The 23,797-nt window shown below is 39.0% G+C and overlaps 1 protein-coding gene across 3 annotated transcripts in view; it reads left to right on the top strand.

Moving 5' to 3' along the window:
- The window catches only part of ATG10 (autophagy related 10), a 299,393-nt gene that overhangs the window by 10,744 nt on the left and 264,852 nt on the right, over positions 1–23,797 (top strand). The window lies entirely within an intron of this gene.

Raw genomic sequence — 23,797 nt, 5'->3', positions numbered from 1 at the left:
CTTAAAACCAAACCACAATCAAACAATCACAAATTATGAAATATTGAGGACTGTGTTAATTGGGAGTTTCTTAATAATTTAAACAAATTTCAGAACATTTTTTCCTTTCCTTCTATTTGGTAATAATCATGTAAAAGGGGCCACTGTGGTGGTTCTTGGCTTGTAGTTTCAGCCCTTTGGGAGGCCTAGGTGGCAGGATTACTTGAGGCCAGGCATTTTCTAGACCAGTTTGGGCAACATAGCAAGACTTCATCTCCTATTACCATTTCGGGGACCTAGCAGAATGGGGGAGGAGAAGATTAGAAAGGGAGCAGGGACTGTGTGTCCCTTTGTGTGTAGGGGGAGACAAGGAGGCCGGAGCAGGCGAGGATCTTCAGGAGGGAAATTATATGTCAGAAGTTTCTTCACTGAAGTTGTAAACTAATGTACCAAGGACCAGTTTTCAGGATTTGTTTTTATTATTAGTCTGTCTCTAAAAAGGTATGGTGGGGCGGCGCCTGTGGCTCAGTCGGTAGGGCGCCGGCCCCATATGCCGAGGGTGGCGGGTTCGGGCCCCACCCCGGCCAAACTGCAACCAAAAAATAGCCGGGCGTTGTGGTGGGCGCCTGTGGTCCCAGCTGCTCGGGAGGCTGAGGCAGGAGAATCGCTTGAGCCCGGGAGTTGGAGGTTGCTGTGAGCTGTGTGAGGCCACGGCACTCTACCGAAGGCCATAAAGTGAGACTCTGTCTCCACAAAAAAAAAAAAAAAAGGTATGGTGAAGTCTAGCTTCTTGTTTGCTGCCACTGGCTGCCTAGTTAGGAAATTTCTCTATCCTTTGTAGTGAGAGTTACACCTCTAATTAAGGACAATTCACTTTCATGTGGGGGATAAGCGCATAGATAGTATCAAAACAAAACAAAGCAGCAGCTTAGGGAAAATCTTTACAGCCTTAGGGCAAGAACTTCAAACTCAAACATCTGTGGATGTGGGGGTGGGGTGGGGATAGGGGTGGTAATGTAAGTAGGTTGAGCTGCCAGAGACGACAATATGAAGACTGAGTCCAGGGGTCTGTGGCTGACCAGAGTGCTTGGCCTATGGCCAGGTTTGAGACATGGGCTCAAATGTTAAAAAAAGTCTAGATTCAGAGGGAAAAATCTCTGCATTTTTAAATGTTGGTAACTAATTCAAAAGATATTTTTCAAACAATGAGAACCAAACCAAACACGGCAGTCCGTAGTCATGCACATCATTCTGGCAGGAGGGGTCCAGTTTCTGACCTCTGGGATTGGATGTGTGCATAGCACAACTCTGGTTTCTACTCTAGCCCTGCCTCACTGCCTGCTGTTGATCTGAATTGGGAAAAGGGGGTCTGAGCAAAGTAAATCCCCATCTTTTGAATTTGGGTGTGTTAGTATTTTTGTCACTTACTTTCTGCAATCCTGCCCTGCTTTTTTGAAAGGAATTGTGAATTAGTCACTTCATTATATTCTTCGAACCTTCTATCATATTACATAGTAGCCTAATCTTTTTCTAGAACTTTTTGGAGATAATAGTTATATTATTGCTTTGCTTTTCAGGCCCTAGAAATTTATTTTTGTTTTTTAAATACAAAATTGAAGTGTAATTGGTATAGAATAAACTGGACATTATTTAAAGTGTATGGTTTGATAAGTTGTGATACATCTATACACCTGTGGACTTTTACTACAATGAAGAAAGTGAACATATCCATCACCCCAAAATGTTTCATTATACCCCTGCCTTAGTTAAAATACTGTCATCTGCCCTGTCTTGCTTCTGAAAGTTAGTTTTAAAGATAATCTTGTTTATACCTACATCCAGAGGCTTCCTCGAAGAGGATACATATTGTCACTCTTACCTTCAGGTTTGTTTCTAGATCACTTTGGCACCATCGGTTTTATTTTTCAATTATAGAAGAATCCTGACTACTAATTTAGAGCGTCAGTATAATTCACCTTTATAGAAAGGTAAAATACCACTTTTCAGGCAAACTTGGTGAGAAAAAAAGTATGAGTTAATGAAACATGCAAATTATTTAAAAATTTTGCTTAGTCAAAGTAGTCCTAATTTTTATATCTGGAGCTTTGCAGAATGGGGAGATTTGTTAATATCACAATATAATTGTTCTCAATGAATACACCATCTTCTTGATGGGTTTGGAAAAGTCAGAGGTATGGGATAAGAATTATTCTATTGACTAGATGTCAGTAGCATCCAGTCCCGCTGAAAAATACTGATTTAGAAGTAGCGCCTATGGCTCAAGCGGCTAAGGTGCCAGCCATATACACCTGAGCTGGCGAGTTTGAATCCAGCCTGGGCTCGCCCAGGTGTTGTGATGGGCACCTGTAGTCCCAGCTCCTTGGGAGGTGGAGGCAGGAGAATCACTTGAGCTCAGGAGTGAGGTTGCTGTGAGCTGTGAAGCTCTGGTACTCTACACAGGGCGACAGCTTGAGGCTCTGTCTCAAAAAAATACTGGTTAAGTTTGTGACTTTTACACTCAGATAGACCAGGGTTCAAATACCTGCTCTCCCATTTACTAGCTCAATTTTAGGCAAGTTACTTAATGTCTCTAAAGTATATTTTCTTTATAAAGTAGGAAAAACAATAATATTCTCCTTATATGGTTGTAGTGTGGATCTAGAGATATTTTTCTTGTTTTTTTTTTTTAGACAGAGTTTCACTCTGTCACCTTGGGGAGAGTGGCATGGTATCATAGCTCACAGCAACCTTAAACTCTTGGGCTTCAGCAATCTTTTTGCCTCAGCCTCCCGAATAGCTGGGACTACAGGAACCTGCCACAATGCCTGGTTAGTTTTTCTATTTTTAGTGGAAACGAATGGGGGGTGGGGGAGGGTCTTGCTTTTGCTTAGGCTGTCCTCAAACTCCTGAGTTCAGGCCATCTGTTCACCTTGACTTCCCAGAGTGCTAGGATTATAGGTGTGAGACACTGTGCCCAGCCATTAAAAGATATTTTTCATTCAAAGAGTTTAGCACAGTTTCTGGCACGTACTGGCCGTCTTACAGTTACAATTTTTAGTTGGTGATTTGAATTTTTCTGGGTATGTTTTTACATAAGTAATGCTACTAATGAAGTTGTACTTAGGTTCTCAGAAAATTTCGTAAAAGCTTTTTAGCACCAAATATGGCATACTGGTTAGTAGTGTATTGTTCTGAATTTCTCAAGGCCAAGAAAGGGGAGTAGAAGATGGGAACAGAAGAACAGGAGCCTCAGAAGGAGAATTCTCTCCTGCCCTGTCAAGAGAGGCCTTAGTACATGTTTATCCTCCTTTCTTTAGCCCCCCATAATCTCCCAGTGCTTCACCTCAGCTGCATCTGCCCTAGCAAAGGAAAGTACAGCTTCTCACCTGAACCTCTGCAGCAGCCTTCCCACTCTTCTATTCATTCCACAAATTGGTGCCATAAGTTAAATTAAGAGTTTGAGACTTGCCTGAGTGAGAGTGAGACCCCAACTCCTAAAAAAAATGAAAAACCCAGCCAGGCACCGCGGTGAGCACCTGTAATCTCAGCAGTTTCCGGAGGCTAAGGCAGCGGGATGCCCACAGCCTGAGTCTGAGGTTGCAGTGAGCTATGACGCCATTGTACTCTGCTCTGGGCATAGGGTGGAACTCTGTCTCAACAAAAAACCAAACGAAAACAAAACAACAAAGACCTTTGATGAAGTCCCTTTTTCCCTTGCTGTCAATTTGAGCCCTGTCTCATAACAGAATAATATAGAAACTTCATAATAAAATGTCCAGGGTCCCACATAGTGACTTCCTGCTACCCTTCCAGTTTCATTGTCCACTCTAACTGATTTCTTTTCACTCTCTCTCAAAATTCCTAGAAATGAAGGAAAAACTATTTTGAAAAATAAATAGGTAAATTTTTATCAGGACTAAAAACCAAAAAAGGTATCTTCAAAGGATAATAAATCTTGATGGACTTCTGAAAGGCAGAAAGCAGATGAGATTGGAGTGAAGAAGGAAACCAGATCCCCAAAAGCAGGGGTAAGAGGATCTATGTGGTGAGAGCAGAGAGGACTGGGAGGAAGAAGGGAGTCTGCTCCACGTTCAGAGACTGCAGACCCACAATCAGTCTAGGTTCCTTTCTCTCTGCTTTTAAAAGTTGCTTTGAAGTAAAAATAAACTAACAAGCTTTAAATAAAGCCTTTCCCCACTTATTTTTGGATAATCAGTTTTACTTTTGAGTAAATGTTCAAGGTAATGTTTAAGATTTACTCTTAGTGTAGCCTTTGCTGTTGCAGATTTCATCCTTTTTTGTATTAGGAAAGAATGGCAGAAGTAAATATGCGAGTCATTAATGTTCTCCTTAGGATCTCCCTGGAACCACATGGTCAATGGATGTTTATTATGATATGTCGTAAAAATACACAAGCATCTTTATTCAAATACATTGGATTGTTGTTTTAGTTCATGAAGCCTGACATTGCATAAACAAGTTGCTAACTTTCTCTGGACAGAAGTGCCAAGAATCCCAGGTAGTTTTTGTGCATTCATGGACTCTTAAATATGTGTCTGAAAATTAAATATTGAGATTAACCTGCTTTCTTCTATTCCTGAGAGCTGAAAAACATTGTATAATGTTAAATTTCACCTTGCTTTTGAGATATACCCTTTGAGGATTTTTTTTTAGAAATTTTACTTGTGCTTTTTTTTTTTTTTTTAATTTGGCCGGGGCTGGGTTTGAACCCGCCACCTCCGGCATATGGGACCGGCGCCCTACCCGCTGAGCCACAGGCGCCGCCCCTACTTGTGCTTTTTTAATGTTTTTTACCTATGCAAATGAAAACAGTTGAACACTTTAAGTCCGATATATCAATTGAAGCAAAAGATTTGCTATTTTGGGCTGCCTTGTGATTTTTCTCATCTTGTATTTACTCTTATACTTCATAAGTATCATCATTTTCTGTTTGTTTTCTGCTCATTAAAAAAAGGCAGAATGCACTGAAATATTTACATAATTACATAAACACTAAAGTACAGATAAAAATGATGACCCATGTGAAAGTGATCTGCTGGGAGGCAGTACCACTCTATAGAAACTCAGAACAAACCTGTCATCAGCTGAGGAAGGCATGTCTTAATTTGGCATAAGAAAAGCAATTTACATATCTTAATGTAACAATTCATAAACAAATGTTTAGGTTATTTAAAAGTGTAGTGTATAAAAGTTGAGGATTACTTATAGTTGGATTTTATTTCTGGAATAATTTGCGTTATGGAGAAATTGTATAGAGGTGGCAAGGTATAATGATAAAAATGGGTATTCATAAACTGAGACTTTGATGAGACTTAGGTAACTAGCCTCAATTCTGCCATGATTGTTAAATATCTACTTTTATTCTAAATTTACTATGGCTTATATTTATTTTATTATTTAATTTAATCTATTTTACTAAATAAATTTATTTTAATTTAATTTACCTAATTACTTATTTTTTGTTTAACTTTTATACTTTTTCCTCTAAATTACTTTAAAAATTTTATATCCACTTAAATGCTTCAAGTCTTGATGAGACCTCCTTCACCAGTCTACAGTTCCATTGTGAATAGGGTTGCCATTACTAAATTTTTAGTGGTGCGAAAATCATTGCCTAGGTGTCCTTAATTGATGGCCTATGCTCTAAGACTCCAGGCCACAAGGTCTTTAGTGGTTGCTTTGCATAGAGGCACATCAAAGGGGATATGCTCAATAGCAAATGGCAATTATGTGCTAAAGACTAGATTAGGTTTGCAAGTGAAAGTAAAATTTGTAGGCAGAGTATCACAGTGGTTAAGATGTTGGCCTTTGGAGTTATTCAGACCTGGGTTAAATCTTAAGTATGACTTGTATCCTTAGGCAAGTTGTTTTTTCTCTTAGAAACTTTGTTTCTACATCTATTAAATGGGGATAATAATATTTAGTAGATTATTATAAGGATAATGAGAAAACGCATATAAAAGTACTTAGCAGAGTACCTGGTATATAAGAATTGTTCAATATATGTTAGCTTATAGAAGTATTAGAAGAAAAAAATTATTTCAAGTTACCTAAGAACATAATATTTTTACTGTACATCTTAATGAGCTATAATTGAAGGATAAATAGTGCTATAAGGAAATCTTAAACTTTGTTTTTAATAGTCTAATTATTGATAGCGTTATTGATATTTTATGCTTTTATGATTATTTTATGTCTATTTTATTATAATGCAAATAAATACTTATGTTAATGCCATCAGGAGCTAAGATTTACAATGTAAGATAAAAGTGATTAATATAAAATAAAGATGTTAAATAAAAATTCTATAATATTAACTTGTATTGGAAAATCAATAAGATTTCAAACTACATACAGTAGAATCTCCATAGTTAACACCCCCTTAGGTTGACCTAATTTTCATGTGCTCAGTGGAAGACTGACCTGTATATATATTAACTACTTCTTTAAGTTGTATCTTGACCACTTGGACTATGACACACAATATTAATTTACCCTCTATAACTTGACCAGTTGAGTCCACTCTATACCAAGGGGTAGAAAATGTGGGCTTTGCCCCTTACCTGTATTATTTTTTCTTTAATATAAATTCTTTTTTCATGATTTATTATTACCATGTATTGGATTGGGCCTAACATTCCATTGTTTATCACAGGTAGTGGAAGATATTTTTCAATGTGAAGGACTGGTCTGAATTGTAGGTATATTCTATAATTACCAAAAAAGTTTACAGTTAATTGACACATGATGGCCCAAAGGAGAGAACTCAAAGAGCTGACATTAAAGAAAAAGGTTGATCTTCTACATTTTCTGGAACGAAGCAACCAAAGAAAGATAACAGAACATTTGGGTGTTAGCAAGGCCACAGTTAGCAGCATCCAAAAATGTAAACATGAATATTTAGAGATATAATAAGGAAAGCAGAGACCTACTACATACAGAAAAGGAGGAAAACTTCCCTTGGTGAAGTCAACCAAGCCACATTAAGCTGCTTCAAACATCTGAGGCGAGTTAACACCAAAATCTCTGGGCTAATGATCCAAGAAGTGGCTAAAAAATTGGGATGGGAATTTGGGACAGATTTCCAAACATCAAATGGTTGGCTCAAGAAATTTAAACTGCAATATGAGATCTCCTAGAAAGTCTAGTATGGTGAATCCCATGAACTTCCAGTAGAAGTTGTGGAAGAGTTCATCAAAAAGTTCCTGGACTTTGGGGTAGATACCTAGTAATGGGATTTTTGGATATAATGGAAGGTCTACTTTTAGTTGTTTGGGAACTCTTCATACTTCTTTCCATAAAGACTGTACTAGCTTGCAGTCCCACCAACAGTGTAAGAGTGTTCCCTCTCTCCACACTCACACCAGCATCTATTGTTTTGGGACCTTGTGATGTGGACCATTCTCACTGGGGTTAGGTGATAATCTCAAAGTGGTTTTGATTTGCATTTCTCTAATGAATAGAGACAATGAGCATTTTTTCATGAGTTTCTTGGCCATTTGTCCTAATGAGAAAAGACTCTGCTCATGTCTCTTGCCCAGATTTTAATGGGGTTGTTTGCTCTTTTTTTGTTGATGTGCTTGAATTCTAGTTATTAGCCATTTGTCAGATTAGTAGTTTGCAAATATCTTTTCCACTCAAAAGAAAAAGTGTCATTTTACCATAAGGACATATGCAGTATCGATAGCAGCCTAATCTATAATTGCAAAGATGTGGAAACAACCCCCAAATATCCTTCAAAATATGAATGGATTAATAAACTGTGGTATATGTATACCATGGAATACTATTCAACCATAAAAAGATGGTGATTTTGTATCCTTTGTTACAACTTGGATGAATCTGGAGAACACTCTCCTGAAGAAAGTATCACAAGAATGGAAAGACAGGCATAACATGTATTCCATACTAATTTGAAAATTACAGATTATCAACAATGTGCTGACTTGACTTCAATTGAATTCAAGAAGAAGGGAGGTAGGCGAGTTCCTTTCTAGAGGGAGCAATGTGAGCTTGTATGGCACACTTCCTGTGTGAGGGACATAGCTACAACTTAGATTTTGCCTTACAAATGCAAGAAATGTGACCTAGGCTCAGAGCCTGTAGCTCAGCGGCTAGGGCGCCAGCCACATACACTGGAGCTGGCAGGTTCGAACCCAGCCTGGGCCTTCCAAACAACAATGACAACTATAACCAAAAATACCTGGGCACTGTGGCGGGTACCTGTAGTTCCAGCTACTTGGGAGGCTGAGGCAGGAGAATTGCTTAAGCCCAGGAGTTTGAAGTTGCTGTGAGCTGTGACGCACGGCACTCTGCCAAGGGTGACAGTGAGACTCTGTCACACACACACAAAAAAAGGCGGTGCTTGTGGCACTGGCCCCATATACCGGAGGTGGAGGGTTCAAACCTGGCCCCGGCCAAAAAAAAAAAAAAAAAAAAAGAATGAAAGAAATGTGGCCTAGTTATTTGTCCCTTCATATTAATCAGAAAAAAGTGGGGCTGGGCATGGTGGCTCATGCGTAATCATAGCACTCTGGGAGGCTGAGGTCAGAGGATCACGTGAGCTCAGGTGTTTAAGATCAGCCTAAGCAAGAGTGAGACCTTGTCTCTACTAAAAATAGAAAATAATAATAGAAAATTCTGGGCTTTGTGATGGGCACCTGTAGTCGCAGCTACTCAGGAGGCTGAGGGAGGAGGATTGCTTACACCAGGCGTTTGAGGTTGCTGTGAGCTGTGCTGATACCAGGCTTATGGTATTTTTGAGACACTGTCTCAAAAAAAAAAAAAAATCAGAAAATAATGAAAGTTCTTAGATTTCACCAGAGGCTTCAAAAATGATATCTTAAGTGCTGATGAATACGGTGTCTTTTTAAGGTGATGCCTGGCATAAGCCTTGCTGTGAAGGGTGACAAATGTAAAAGTGGAAAACTTTCCAAAAGACGTTTTACAGCTGTTTTGTGCTAGCTCAACTGGAGAGAAACTAAAGCCCTTGGTGATTGGTAAATTGGCAAAGCCACACACATTGAAGAACCTGAAGCCCAAAGACATGCCTCTCTGTCATGTGGAGATCAAACAAATGCGTGTGGATGACTGGTGCCCTATTTGATGAATGGGTAAGGAATATAGACCAAGAAATGAAGAATAAACAGTCTATTCTACTGAAAGTAGACATCTGTCCTAGCCACTAGCAAGTGAATCATCTCATAACCATGACACTGAAATTTCTGCCTACAGACGTGACCCCCAAATTCCAACCTTTCAATTTCTTTACCAAGGCATCATCAAAACTTTTTTTTTTCTTTTTTGCAGTTTTTGGCTGGGGCCAGGTTTGAACCCACCACCTCTGGTTATGGAGCCAGTGCCTGGCACTCTACTCCTTTGAGCACAGGCACTGCTCCATCAAAACATTTAACTTTGTCTTTAATCATAGAGAAATGCAAATCAAAACCATCCTGAGATATCACCTAACTCCAATAAGATTGGCCCACATCACAAAGTCCCAAAGTTGCAGATGCTGGTGCAGATACGGAGAGAGGGGAATCTAATACTAATACAGCCTCTTTGGAAGGAAGTATGGAGAATCCTCAAAGAACTCAATTTAGATTTCCTATTTGACCCCACATTCCTACTACTGGGCATGTGCCCAGAAGGAAAAAAAAATCCTTTTATCATAAGAACATTTGCCCTAGATTGTTTATCACAGCTCAATTTACAGTCACCAAAATGTGGAAACAACCTAAATGCCCACCAACCCAGGAATGGATCAACAAGCTGTGGTGCATGTGTACCATGGACTACTATTCAACCATTAACATCTTTTGTGTTAACCTGGATTGAGGTAGAACACATTATTCTTAGTAAAATATCACAAGAATGGAAAAGCAAATACCCAATGTATTCAATACCCGTAAGAAGCCAGTAGATGATCTAATTCACTCCCACATAGGAGAAAAACTCATTTCAATTCAAGTTGGGGGAGGGGGAATGAGAGAGAAGAAGAGGGGAGGTGGGGAGTTCGGGGTGCTCCCACTTAATGGGCACAGTGGGTACACCTTTTGGGTGTGGGACACAACTACAAGAGGGACTCTACCTAACAAACTCAAGGTTGTTTGTATTCTCACGTTAACCTGAAATGAAGAAAAAAAAATTAAGATGCACAAGCTGAGCTCCTGCAGTGGGTCATTACTAAAATACAAACCTGTGGTCTGCCTGTGGAAGCAACTTCATTTGCTGCATCAGTTAACATTCTGGATGCTATTCTCTGGATCAGTGCTGCTTGGGATAAGTTCAATCAGAAATAACACAGAAGTGTTTCAAGAAATTGGATTTGGGCTGAGTGCGGTAGCTTATGCCTGTAATCCTAGCATTCTGGGAGGCTAAAGCAGGTGGATTCCTCTTGCTTGAGCTCAGTAGTTTGAGACTAGCCTGAGCAAAGCGAGACCCCTGTCACTACTAAAAATAGAAAAGCTAGCTGGGCATGCCTGTAGTTGTAGCTACTCAGGAGGCTGAGGAAAGAGGATTGCTCAAGCTCAAGAGTTTAAGGTTGCTGTGAGCTATGACACCAGGGCATTCTACACAGGGTGACAGAGTGAGACTCTGTGTCAAAAAAAAAAAGTCGGATTTGTCACAGACACGAGCAGGATGATTTGGCCCCATCAGGTAGTTTATCTCCCATGGCAGAATTTGAAGGAGGTTTTGAAGGTTTTGTTGCAATGGATGGTGAGGTGGCAACCTGTAATGAACCTGACTCAGAAGCAGTTTTCCAAGTGATATTGACTGACGTACAGACCAGTGTAAAAATGCATGAAGCAACTGATGAAGTTGAATAAGCAAGTGAGCCTGATATAGAAATTGCAGAGACTCCAAAAGTAGAGGACGTCAGGCATCTGGTAATGCAGTTGAAGTTATTTGCTGTGGAAAAATGCCCAGGGATGCTGAATGATGTGGCCAGCATTGAGAGTGTTTTCTCCACTTACACTTGTGATAAGAATAAGAAACAGAACACGCTTGACTCTTTCTTCAGAAAGAATGATTAAACCATGAGAAAACAGTAAATATATTGATTTTCTATGATACTGTATGTATGATTTTACTGTTTTATGTATTATTTCATATCTCTAATAACAAAGTAATAGAAAGTTGTGTGTTATCCGTACAGTAGGCCTAGTTCGTTATGTTGACCAGTTTGTTATAGTCCCTTGGGTGGTCACGTTACAGAAGTTCTACTGTAGTTTTTAGTTTTGTTCATTGAAGTGTCAAGATAGTGGTCTATAAATAACCATTCCTCACAAATACTAAGGTTTTGTGGAGAAATGGCTGATTCAAGGCCTGGAGGAAGAAGTATACAAGGTTAGCCTAATAATGTGGTTGACTGACCAGAATGCAAAGAAGTTATCAAAGACTAGTAGCTAGTAAGAGCTTGTCAAAAGGACATAAGAGTTAACATTAAGAAGTGTCTGTTGGTCAAAGATGAGACAATTTGAGCATCATAAATAATAATGCAATTGTTTGAAACACATAAAACATATTTAAAAAATATGTGTTCACAATGTTAGAGAGGGAGAGGAGCAGAACAGCTTTCAAATTCAACTCATTGAACATTATTGGAAGTATCTGGGACATTAAGTCCTTGGTTTGAAAATTTGTAGTCAAAAAGAAAGAAATAAGGGCTGGGTGTAGTGGCTCACACCTGTAATCCTAGCACTCTGGGAGGCTGAGGCAGGTGGATTGCCTGAGCTCAGGAGAGACCAGCCTGAGCAAGAGTGAGACCCTGTATCTAAAACTATCCACTCATTGTGACAGGTGCCTGTAGTTTCAGCTACTTAGGAAGCAGAGGCAAGAGGATCACTCGAGCCTAAGAGTTTGAGGTTGCTGTGAGCTATGATGCCACAGTACAGTACTCTACCAAGGGTGATAAAATGAGACTGTCTCAAAAAAAGAAAGAAAGAAAGAGAGAAGCACCCATCTTATCTTGCCTATATTAACTGTATTTCAAATAGTGTAATTTGATGAAGAGAAGTCCTCTCCCCTCACAATTTAATATAATAAATATAGGATGATAGAAGATCTTCGTTTTTCAAACCCTAATGAAATGAGTTAGGCAACAATCACTGGTGGACAAAACAATTGATGAAAGGTTGATGGGGTATTTACAAAGGAGATATTGAGCTGTTATCACCTCAATGTCATTAATATTGGTATTACCAAAAATAGGGCAACCAGATATTAAATATTTTTAGAAGTCTTATAACATGAATCACAGGGTACCATCTATGAAGTATTTGTGCCCCAAAAGTTGAACCTGAATGCAAGCAATAATAGGAAATCAAGTGATAGAGGACCAAGTTCATTGATGCCATAGGAAGCAAACAGAAAAATCCATAAATTTAAAGGACAACCAACCCAGTTTCTTCAAAGAGTCAGTGGTAAATAGGATAAAGAAGTGAAGAGGACGGTTGTCTCTCAGACTGTCTATGATTAAGCACTAGGTTTTTTACTTTTTTATTTGTTTTTAAAATATCTTATCCAGGTAGCAACAAGTCAGTGGTCCCAGGGCATGTGGCTAGCATGCAGCTTGGGGCACGTACCGCTCCCTTGGGAGCCTCACCACACCAGCTGCTTCAGTGAGATGCGTTCACTCATTATGCACTTGGATGTCTTGACGGTGTCAGCTTGGTAGGAACATTTCTAAGTGCTCACTTTCCCTTTCGGCACTTATCCTGTTGACCTGAAACAAAGAGTTAGAGGACCATTAACAAACAATTTTTGGCCCAGTGGACTGGTAACAATTAGTTCTTGAAATGGCACAAATTCAAGCCATTTAGCACTACTCTAAAGTAAAAGAAATTCAAGAGACATACCCTGATGTAATATGTTAACCTTATTTGGGTCCTGGCTCAAATACATCATCTGTAAAAAGATCTTTTTTGAGATAATTGGGGATATTTGATTACAGACTAAGGTATAAAATGATACTCAGGAACTTAGCAAGCCAAAACAAAACCAACCAACCAACCTAACAAAAAGAAAATGGGAATAGATACATACACAGGTGGCAAAATCTTCATGTCTATTGAACGTGGGTCATGGGCATATGGGCTTGATTTTGGTATGGTTCTCTCTACTTCTTTGTATGTTATGTGTATGCTTCCTTTTTTTTTTTGCAGTTTTTGGCCAGGGCTGGGTTTGAACCCACCCAATCCGCCATATGGGGCTGGCGCCCTATTCCTTTGAGCCATAGGCACTGGCACTGCCTGTGTATGCTTCCTTTTTTTCTACCTCACCACAATTTACTCGTATTCCCTAAACTTCAGTCATAATTAGAAATGTTCTTAGCCTTATCTGGGATTCAGCAGACCCCTTTTTGGGATTTGTGCCACATTAAAAATTCAGACTAAATTGCTTTCTAGAATGTGTATGTGTGTGTGTGTTTTAGTTTAGGATCTCAGTTCTAAGTCATGTGATTCCACCTTTCACAAGTTATTGATAAAATGATTTCCCATAGATTTTCAACTTCTTCCCTCACTTTTGTAAAACAGAAAAGGAAGAAGAACATTCAGATACTGAAAACAAAATATCCTCCTTTCTTGAGATTGTATTTTATACAATTAATACTAGATTATGTGGTATGTTGCTCTTAAAGAAGAACTAAAGAGTATGTCCCCTCTCTTCTTTCTTCAGTTAAACCTACTTGGTTACATTTTGAAATACTCATAGAAATGCACCAGAAATATTTTGATTGTCTCCATTCCAGCTTAGGAACTGCATATTGAAAGGGCTTATTTCCTAATTTATATAGAGTAAAATTTTTAAATTTTATTTTATTCTGAGTATAAATTTAAACTGATTTTATGATTCCTTCTTTTCAGTAGTCTTTCGTGTGGTTAATTCACATTGCTTTTCTTAAAACCCTTCACTATTATGCTAATTACATCAAATTCACATTTTCAAAATGGATCCTAAAATATTTCCATATTTTACTTTATTGCATCTTTCAACATTATCTGAGGCCCACCATGTCCTTTCTCATCGTTTTTGCTGCTCTGCTGAATTTCATACCTTGTTTATTTGCACAGCTCTCTTTATTTTTAAATATCTTATTATGAAATATTTCAAGCATACAAAGGTAAAGAGAATAGTATAATGAATTCCCATGTACCCATCACCTAGCTCCCACAATTATCCACTCACAGCCAGAGACAGTGTTTTAAAGAATCTGTGGCAAATATGAAGTGATGTAATATATCTCAATTTAATTGACTTAGCTTTCTTTGTTTTCCCCATATGTCTTAAAATTATGGGTTCTTAAAGTATGCTCTGTAAATTTATTAATCATGTATTAAAATTAACGAATGAAGTTAAAAGACTCTAGAGACATGAAATATTATTTCTACAAATTATTATTTATGTATTTTTAAAAACTGGCAAAATACATATAACGTCAATTTATAATCTTAAACATTTCAAGTGTCCAGTTTGGTAGTGTTGAGCATGTTCACATTGTTGTAAATCCAAGTTCCAGAATTCCTCGTGGCCCTGGCAACCACCCCTCTCCTTTTTGTCTTTATGAATTTGACTACTCTAGGTATCTTATGTAAGTAGAATCATAGGGTATCTGTCTTTTACTGACTGGCTTGTTTCGGTTAGTATAATGTCTATAAGGTTCATCCATTATTTTTACAAACTTTGATTTAGGATTTTGTGAAGGAGAGAGCTAAAGAGAGAATTTGGAGTGAATTTCTGTTAAGACATCAGCTTCTTGAATTACACAGCTTCATTTTGTTAAGAGACTGCATTTCTTTTATTTCTGAAGTGCATTGTTAAAGAAGATTAGAAATGCTTTCTATGTGTGTCGGATAAGACTAGTACTTTGCCACATCTCACATTTGCTGAGAATACGGATATTTCTATCAAAAATACAATCAAATTAGAGAGTAAATAATGGAATTCATATATGTATATATATTTTTTGAGTCAAGAGTTTCACTATGTCGCCCTCAGTAGAGTGCTATAGCATCATAGCTCACAGCAACTTCAAACTCTTGGGCTTAAGTGATTCTCTTGCCTCAGCCTCCTGAGTAGCTGGGACTACAGGCGGCTGCCACAACATTTGGCTATTTTTTTGGTTGCAGTTGTCATTGTTTAATAAGTTGGGCTGGGCTCAAACCCACCAGCCTCAGTGTATGTGGCTGGCACCCTACTCACTGAGCTACGGGCGCCAAGCCAGAGTTCCTATTTTAAATAGTTACTTTGCCTTTGCCCGCCTATTCATTTGTGGGTTATTTATATATACATTAAACTGTTGGAAGTAATGATTTTTGCTTGAAAAGTGAAATATTAAGTATCCATTTAAAATTTTAATCTCTATATACACAATATACTTAGATTCTTTCCTAAAATTTAGTGATAATTTTTAGGTTCACTAAAAGAAATAGACATTTCCCACAGGTTTTTTTGGAATAATATTTCTTTATGTGAGTAACAAATACATTTGTTGGTTTGGAATACTTAATTTTTTTTTTTTTTTTTCAGTTTTTGGCCGGGGCTGGGTTTGAAACCGCCCTACTCCTTTGAGCCATAGGCACCGCCTCTTTTATTTATTTATTTATTTTTGAGATAGGGTCTTGCTTTGTTGTCCATGCTAGAGTGCAGTGGTGTCATGATAGCCTACTGCAGCCTTAAACTTCTGGGTTCAAGGGATCTTCCTGCTTCAGCCTTTCAGTAGCTGGGGCTATAGGCATGTGCCAGGGTGTCCAGCTAATTGTTTTTATTTTTGTAGACACGAGGTCTCATTATGTTGACGAGGCTGGTCACAAACTCCTGGCCTCAAGTGATCTTCCTGCCTTGGCCTCTCAAAGTGCTGTTATTATAAGCATAAGCCACTGTACCTAGCCTGAAATACTTAATTTTTGATTGACTTTCATCTTCCAGTTTACTTTGTAGATTTTTCTATATTCTCTTTATTAATAATCCTTTTTAGGGGGGTTAGGAGCATCTTACTGCTATTTTTTTTAGTATAATGCTGTATCTGTGTAAACATCTCCTGTGAGTTATTGTCACTAGATAAAGATTAAATATATTGCATTCATATAATTTCTTGATGAGACTACTGTAAATTTTCTTTTTAGTTTTATCTTTGGAGATGTAGGAGATAAATGCACTTGGAGCAGTACGCTATGTTTTTGTAATAAATATTGAATCCTAATCAGTTACACTACATTTTTTCATTCATAATTTATTGAGTGTTGTGATATGATTTGTCACTTAAGCATATGCAAATCTTAAGCAATCATTTTGAGAAGAACAGGTTGTATCAATGTGAATTAAATACTTCAAACACTGTTTTTAAGGATTATCAAAAGAGTATCTGAGAAAGGAAAGTTATAATACTTTGCAAATGTATAAATTCAAATTTAAATGATGATAGTTACTGTGCAAGTTTAATAAGAGCATATGCTTAGTTAACAGTGATGTTTGGTTCACTGGGCAAGGTAGCAGACTATATTTCAAAAAAGCCAGCACTTGGATGCAATGAGTTTATTAAGCCCAGGATCTGGCCCTTAGGTTTTCTGGTTCAGATGGAGTGGGACAGCATGGAGCTGTCTCCCAAAGAGGGAGCCACATTAAACCATGTCACAGGACTGATTATATATATAAATATCACATATACAGACACCTAAATTTTAATTTATTAGATAAACAAGTGTTCCTTTATTTTCCATCTGGGATTTTGATAATTGTCCGTTTACATTTATAAATTTAGAGTGAACTTACGTATCTACATTGTCTTCCATTTTAGGAACACGATGAGTGCACTTTTAAAAGTCTTAAGTGAAGTTTAAAATTTTTTTCTTGTAGATCCCGCATAGGATTAAATAGCTTAGATCTAGCCTTATTTAGGGAGACTAGGTTTTTTTTCCATTCTAAGTCCTTGTATGTTATTGCTAATATGTAAAGAAGACACTGATTTTGGTAGGTAAATTTTGTAACTGGTTGCCTTACTAAGCTAGTTTTAGTACCTGTAAAAATAATTTTTTGGTGCTCTTCATGTTGTCTGACATAATGAAAATATGGCTTCTTTTCAAAATTTATGGCTTTTTTTTGATCATATTGTGTTATAACTTCCCGGACAAATTATGCCCTATAGCAGCGGGTGTGTGCATTCCTCTTCACGGCATTCTTTTCATGCTCACTTTTCATGCTTACAATACTCCTGTAAGTATATAGAGCAGTCTTATTTTCTTAATTTTGCATAAAGATAAATAAATGAAGAAACTTAGCACCAAGATAACAATTGACTTGTCCAAGTTTGAGCTAAAAATGCAACAAGAATCCAGGTCTTGGGACCATTACAAACTCATATTTCCATATGCTACTTTTCTAGACAATAAATTGTACACAAAATTTAATTATGTAAGTAATCTCATGGATTAGAGTTCTAAAAACCTCCAACTCATCATCAAAGCTGAGCACCTCATTTTTACCCTCTGTACCAGTTCTTTCTCAGCTCTTTGTTTCAGTAGATACCTCTTCCATCCTTCTGCCTCAGGCCATGAACCTGAAGGTTTTTGCATTCCTTGGACCCTTAAAACCTGTACCTAATGGATCATTACATCAATTTATTCACCCTTAAAAATCTGTCAAATTGGCTTACCTCTGGCCCCTCTGCCCTCCTTGCCCATCACCACTGTCTTTGTTCATGCTGTTATTATTTCTGCTTTTTGTCTCTAATCTTGTCCTCCACCAGCCTGCCAACGTGATCTTACACAATGCAATTTCAATCCATCAGTCTCTGGTTAAAATGCTTTAGCGATTTGCCTTTATTCCAGATATAGTTCAGTCTTCTTAGCAAAGCATGAAAAACTCTTGCCTAAAAAGATGTACTTGAAAAAAAAAAAAACAAAACCCCAAACAGGGTCTTACTCTGTTAACCAGACTTGAGTTCCATGGCCCCATCATAGCTCATAGCAACCTCACACTTTGGGCTTAAGTGATCCTCTTGCCTCAGCCTCCAAAGTAGCTGGGACTACAGGTGTACACCACCACACCCAGCTAGTTTTTCTATTTTTTAGTAGAGACAGAGTCTCAGGGTCTCACTTTTGCTCAGGCTGGTCTCAAATTGCTGACTTCAACCAATCCTCTGCCTTGGCCTCCCAGGGTGCCAGGGTAAGAGGAGTGAACCACAGAGCTACACTTCAGAGATACACTCTTTTGAGTCTGACTTCTTTCTCTCAGTACTACTTTTGTGCATGTTGTAGCTACCAATCAATGATTGATCAGTGGTTATGAGCCAATAACCAGCCCTTTTCTGTGCAGGTGGGGGAGCACATTCGAAGTTCAGGTCATGTTCAGGTCTGCCCTGCCTTTTAATTCCTCATGCGTACTCCCTCTGTGCCTGTGCACAGCATCCCCATCTCGGGTCCCATGGCCTCCCCCACACACATGGGTGGAAGGCAGCCGTGTGTGTGCAGTGTCAAAGCCCCTCTGTGGATCTTTCAATTCTAGGACTGCCCTGTTTTCTGGTTATGGCCCTGGTTGGCTATTTGTCCCAAGTGGGATGCCTTCCTCAGGCTCACTCCTGACATTGCTACTTTTAGGTGATGCTCTGCTGGCTGGCATATTTTCACCTTCAGCTTCAGTCATTGAGCTGCTTCAGTCCATTGAATTGCAATGAAGCTGCTGGTTTCACAGCCTGTGGTCCTGGGAGGAACAGCATGCTGACCACCCGAGCAAGGTGGGAGTAGCCCCAGGAAGGAATGTCACAGATTTCCACTGTTCTTGTCTGAATTGCAACAGTTTTTCATGAATAAGTGCTGCTTAATAATTCATTTGCGTTTGGTTAATTTCTAGGTCCCTGAAATGGTTGTTTTTAACAATTTCTTTTCAGTTTCAAAGTTGTTTTTTAAAAAAGAGCATTTATAGTCCTGCTTCCTAAGGCCACACAATTATTTTAATGTGCATTTTATAAAAACTAGTTCCTTTGAGCACCCTTTCATATGTTTATTATTTATTTGGTACTTTCTTTTGTGCTTTGTATGGATTAGTCTTTTGCCTATAATAACTACATATCTTTGAGATTAAATTTAAGCATTCTGCTGCACCTTGATCCCCCAAGTTTGCCTCCTCTGTATTTCTTGTAGTTGGGGTACAATTCCATGTGTTGGTCACCTACATCCTCACCTAATTCCCTGTAGTACTCTGAGAGGTCCTTGACTGCAGGGACTGTGTTTTGTGTCTATATCCTTATTTCTTTATCTTTGGTGCTTAGCTTAGTAAAAGCACTTTATATTCGTTTGCTTAACTGAGTTAAAATCATATAAACTGCAAGGAGTTCAATCAAGCTTTTTTATTTGTGTAAGTACATTCCACTGTATGTTATTTCTTTGTATAATACATTGTTTGAAATAAATGGGTCATTGACTGGCACTTACAAACCTATTTGTTGTAGAAGAATTTTCATTAAATGGTGAAATCCCTTTTTCAGTGGGATGAGCCATTGGGTCCAATATTATTCTGCAATGTCATTAGAGCCCTGTAGACTGCCAAACTCGTTGGTAAATTATTTGATTGTGGGTCATCACTTGACAGGAGGGATCATTCCTTCCTCCTTGATAAACTTTCTTCATTGGGTGTCCTCACTCTGTTGGTTCACCTTCTGTACTACTCTTTCCTTTCCAGTTTCCTTTGCAGTTTGCTTCTTTTTTCATTGGTCTCATAATATCAGTGCCCAACACAGTCTTGTTCTCATCTCTTGCTATCTCGTGAGCCTAGAGGTCTCTTCATCTAAACCATCTAAATGCCAATTACTCCCAAATGTTTGTCCCCTGCCCAGACTTTGCTCCTGAATTCAAATTTATAAGGCCAACTTCTACCTGACATTTCTATTTTGATGTCTTCTCTCAGATTCCAAAGTCAACACATCCAAAATTAAACTCCCAGTCTCTACCTCCCAGATTTGCTCACCTACTGCTGTCCAAACTATCCTTCTCTACTCAATTGAGAGCAACTCCATCTTTCCAGTTGCATAAGGAGATGGAATTATCTTTAACTTTTCTCTTCCTCACATGCCTCCATCTAATCCATTAGGAAATCCCTTTTTCTCCCCCTGCATAACATTCAGAATTGAACCATTTCTCATCATCCTGCCTGCTACCACCCCAGTGTAATCCACCACCAACTCTTCCTAATGATTTGGCTGCTCTCATTCTTGCCTTCCTATGGCAATAACCCTTTTAAAACATAAGTCATACTGTGTCAGTTTCCACTCAAAGTAAAGTGTACGATGCCCTACAAACTGCGCATTCTGCTCCCTTCCCCAGCTTTCTTACTTCTCTGACACCACCCTCTGATTTTTCTTCCTTTTGTTGAACCTGTCCAGACACATTGACCTCCTTCCTGTTCCTCATATATGGCAAATGCTCCCTCCTTGGGGCCTCTGAACTGACTGTGCCATCTGTCGAGGACCCTCTTCTTCCAGATACGGCTAACTCAGGGTCCTTCTCGTCGTTGTTCATGTAGCGCTTCTTAATGAGACCTCCCTGCCCCCTCTACTCAATGTTTCGAACCACCTGGTTCTCCTGTCTGGCAGCCTCATTCCTGACACTTGATATTCCTTATCCTACCCTATTTTTTTCTTGCCAGTATTATTTTCACTTTCTAATATGTTCTGTAATTTACTTTTTTATTGCATTTATTGTCTAATGTGTCTCTCTTTCCCTGCTCAGTCTGTGAGGGCAGGGATCTTTGTTTTCTTTGCTAATATGCCCAAAGCAACTAGAATATCCCTGGGTATGAAGTAAGCATGAAAATAAATATTTGTTAAATGAACGATTGACTATCTGGTTTTCCAGAAAAAATTAAAATTCACAATTTTAAGAATTTTATTGAGCAGAAAGTTTTATTTGAAAAATTTTGAGAAATTAAAAAAAATGCCAGTGTTCCTTTTTTATCCCTTAATTGATAAATAGGGTCCATGAAAACACCATAACATTTACATAAAAAGCTAATAAATATCATTCAAATAACCTCTTCAGGGCAGTCTTTTTAATAAAACTGGCATTTCTGTAAAAATGGAATTTTTCTATAATGATATGCAGTATAGTAGAATTTAATGCATACTTTAGATTTAAAAATAACCATGTAACAGTGTGTTGAGTGGGACCTTTTTATCTTGTTCCAGAATTGCAACTAAAGCCCCAAGCTGAAGACAAAAGATTCTAAGTAACTAATTTTCTATATTTGGATTGCTATGCATAATCTCCTAGCCACTGGGGCCAGAAACCTGCCTGCAGACACCAGGCTGAGGACCCATTACTGAAGAACTGGGATCTTTCACCCCAGATATGGTCTCTCCGCACAGTGGAATGCAGAGTTCGTAATGAAAATGATTCCCTGTCATCCCAAAGCCTCCCTTCCTTCAAGAACCACTTGTAACAAATATGAGGTGCCTACCTCTGTGTGGGGCAGAGGAATGAGTGGTCTTTTCATTGCCTCCTTGGGTGTTTGCTTAGCTGTGGATTAGTGGATCTGCCCTTCTTCTGCCTGAGTGGGGCTAAAGGGAGCTAAGAGAGACAGTGGGGCTAAGGCGGGAATACTGTCTAATCCAGTGGTTCTCAACCTTCCTAATGCTTGGTAATGCTGCCACCCTTTAATATAGTTCCTCATGTTGTAGTGAACCCCAACCATAAAATTATTTTCATTGCTACTTTATAACTGTAATTTTGCTACTGTTACAAATTGTAATGTAAATAACTGATATGCAGGATGTATTTTCTTTTTTTTTTTTTTTTGTAGAGACAGAGTCTCATTTTATGGCCCTCGGTAGAGTGCCGTGGCCTCACACAGCTCACAGCAACCTCCAACTCCTGGGCTTCAGCGATTCTCTTGCCTCAGCCTCCTGAGTAGCTGGGACTACAGGCGCCCGCCACAACACCCGGCTATTTTTTGGTTGCAGTTCAGCCGGGGCCGGGTTTGAACCCGCCACCCTCGGTATATGGGGCCGGCGCCTTACCGACTGAGCCACAGGCGCCGCCCTGCAGGATGTATTTTCATTGTTACAAAGGGGTCGCAACCCACAGGTTGAGAACTGCTGGATCTATTTAATACGGCCACTTCAGAGAGTAGCTGGCTTGACCTGTTTTTCTGTTGTCCTGCTCAAGAAGCTGACAGGTAAAGGGTCCCTAACAGTGGTGGGGGTATGCTGCCTAGATTAGGTAAATGTGCCGGGGGGTTCTTCAGAGGCTCCTCCTCTCCTAGCAGGAGCCTCTGAAGAACTGTACAGTCCCCCTATGAGGGAGCCTGACACAGGGAGGGATACTGACACCCAGACAGTGTTGGCTAGAGAAGCAATGGCAAACAAGAAGAGGATTGTGACTGCACTCGTTTAAGCCAGGGGTTGCTGCCCCTCCTGCCAGTTCCCAAGGTGTGGGCTCCTGGAAGAAGTAGTGAAGAGCAGGAAGATTTGCTGAGTAAGATGGTCCTTCATTTCTCCATTCCAGGATGCTGAGGATGTGGGTTGAACTACAGGGAGAAAAGAGCTTTAAATTGATTTTGAAACTTAAGTCTTCCAAGTAACAAAAATTATAATAGGACTGAATCTTCATTATCTGAAGGGTAGAGTTCTAATAACTGAAAGCATCTAAAACATTTTGGACTGGGACCATATTGTTGATCGAGGATTCCTAGTATATCAGTTAGGTATTGCTGCATAATAAGCCATTCCAAACTTAGTGACTTAAATCAACCATTTCTCAGAAGTCTGCAGATTGGCTGGACAGTTTTGCTGCTCTGTGACACACTCATTTATGACCACAGGGCTTGCTGTGCATATGCAGTCAGCTGAGGGTTGGCTGGTGACTGACTGCTGGAGGATGGCCTCAGGTGGGATGATTCTGTGTCGTTCTAGAAGGCTAGCCTGAGCTCGTTCTCATGATGGTGGTTAAGGATCCAAGGGAGGAAGTAAAAATGCTCAAGTACTTTTTTAGATCTCTGTTTGAGCTGTTCATGGGGGCCAAGCTCAGAGTCAGTGTGGGAAGGCAACACCAAAAGGCATGGAAATAGAGAGGTGTGAAAAATTGGGGTCATTACATTAATCAGTGTGCCATACTTGCCAGGTGGTAAAGGAATATTACAGGAAAACAAAGGACAATTATTGGATTAAAAAAACAAACCCAGGCTCAACACCTGTAGCTCCAGCAGCTAAGGTGCCAGCCACATACACAAGAGCTGGCAGGTTCGAATCTAGCCTGAGCCTGCCAAATAACAATAACAACTATAACCAAAAAAAATAGCTGGGCTTGTGGTGGGCCTGTAGTACCAACTACTTGGGAAGCTGAGGCAAGCGGATAGCTTAAGCCCAAAGAGTTTGAGGTTGCTGTGAGCTTTGATGCCACGGTACTCTACCCAGGGCAACAGCTTGAGGCTCTGTCTCAAAAAACAAAACAAAGCAAAGGAAAACAAAACAAAACAAAAAAACAAACCCAAACATTTCATGTTTGTACTCTGTGTAGAGATCACTTAGCAAAGAGGTTATAATTGAATTATACTTCTCCGATTCCTAAGATAGAGATTGCTTCTTTTTTAATACATGTATTCTTTCCAATGTATGAATTTAACAGAAGTCATGTTTTTGGTGATCCTGTTTTTTTAAATTCAAGGGTCATACTGAATTTAAATATTTGTCATCTATGTAATAATTCAATAAATCAAGAGAAAGCTATAGACATAAAATGTATGGGTTTGAAATTGAATAGTAGAAGAAAGAAGGAAAGTTGCAAGTGGTTGTGCCTGTGTAGGAAAG

This window comes from Nycticebus coucang, chromosome 1, assembly GCF_027406575.1.
Source record: "Nycticebus coucang isolate mNycCou1 chromosome 1, mNycCou1.pri, whole genome shotgun sequence".
Lineage (NCBI taxonomy): Eukaryota > Metazoa > Chordata > Mammalia > Primates > Lorisidae > Nycticebus > Nycticebus coucang.
This window is presented reverse-complemented; position numbering and strand designations above follow the sequence as displayed.